The 1,577-nt window shown below is 42.0% G+C and overlaps 1 non-coding gene across 1 annotated transcript; it reads left to right on the forward strand.

The window, feature by feature from the left end:
* Positions 1-531: 531 nt before the first annotated feature.
* LOC113593106 (small nucleolar RNA U3) lies at positions 532-737 on the forward strand. Its single transcript, XR_003413166.1, has one exon. It is a non-coding gene; the product is annotated as a small nucleolar RNA U3 (small nucleolar RNA).
* Positions 738-1,577: the final 840 nt, after the last annotated feature.

Below are 1,577 nucleotides of genomic sequence, written 5' to 3' on the forward strand. Positions count from 1 at the left end.
GGTTCCAGCCCCACGTCGGGCTCTGTGCTGACGGCTCAGAGCCTGGAGCCTGCTTTGGATTCTGTGTCTCCTGCTCTTTCTGCCCCTCCCCCATTCATGCTTTGTCTATTAAAAATAAATAAAATGTTAAAAAAATGTATATGGCCTGTCATGGATATTAAAAAAAAAGAATCACGTGTCACAATTTTTATTAATTAGTATAAAATATCTGTTGAGCACATACCATGTGCCATGGACCATGCTAGCACTGGGAAGATAGTAGTGAATAAGACAGCCAACGTTCTTGTCCTCATGGAGCCTACATTCTACAGGGAGAGAAAGAAGATACACAGACAAACATTTAAATACCAAATATTATTTCTCACAGTGAAGTGCTATGAAGGAAAAAATAATAGTGTGATATGACAGAGAATCTGAATTAGGGGATACATGTTGGGAGTGTTACAGGAGTCTTTTGTGAGAGGTGACACTTAAGATTAGACTTGAAAAACCATAGAAAGCCAATCATATGGAGAACCAGGAGAGGAGTATTAGAAAAAAAGCAGGGATCATTTCTATAGTTTGTTACTAGAGAAGTTTCTCTGAATGTAGAGTGCCTGAAACCATGGGGGGGGGTGCAGTGTTCTCTCCTGAGCGTGAAGTTGGCTGTAGGTGTTGTTCCTGCCACCGTCTATTGCCATTGATGATTGTTCTTGTCCTCCGTGGGAATAAGAGGGAGAGGGTGCAGTCTGGGTGGAAAAGAAAGAAAGAAAGGAACAACAAACTGAGTTTGGTTTGAGATGAGGCCAGAGAAATAGGGAGGAACCAGACCGTTTATAATGGGAAAGTTGGACATTCACACTCTAATGCAAGGTCTCTGCAAAGTGTCTGATGGGCACATGATAAACTGATTCCTGTTTTTAAATGATTACTCTGGATGATTTGACAAATAGCTGTGAATGGAAGGTGAGAGACCAAGATCAGGTTACTGCACTAGTCGTAGAAGAAGGGAATGGTAGCTTCAGTCAGAGTGGCAGCACTGTGATACATTAGAATACGATCGGGAGGATGGTTAATGGATATTAATCAATAGAGGGGCACCTTGGTGGCTCAGTTGGTTTAGTGTCAAACTTTGGCTCACGTCATGATCTCATGATTCCTGAGTTCGTGTCAGGCTATGTGCTGTCAGTGCAGAGCCTGCTTTGGATCCTCTGTCCCCCTCTCACTCTGCCCCTCTCCCACTTGGATTCTCTCAAAAATAAATAAACATTTTTTTAAAAAAGAAGTTATTAAATAAGTTAAATCAGTTAGTGAGGGAAAGGGGAGAATGGAGGATGACTTCTACATTTTGGAACTGATCATCTGATTGAATGTTGGGAAAAGAATCTAAACAAATTGGCATTTAATGTTGCAGCATTTGTTGCTGATACACTGTAGCGTGGTCACAGAAGGAGAAAGGAGGAATGAGAAAAAGCTAAACAGGGGATCAGTGGGAAGTTTCCATCTTCTTCTGTTGCACATTTACAGTTGAATTTCACCGTGTCGTCAGGATTCAGCTGATGGCCCAGGGACAGTTGCTACTGCTGTAACATGCCCAG

Source organism: Acinonyx jubatus, chromosome B4 (genome assembly GCF_027475565.1).
Source record: "Acinonyx jubatus isolate Ajub_Pintada_27869175 chromosome B4, VMU_Ajub_asm_v1.0, whole genome shotgun sequence".
Lineage (NCBI taxonomy): Eukaryota > Metazoa > Chordata > Mammalia > Carnivora > Felidae > Acinonyx > Acinonyx jubatus.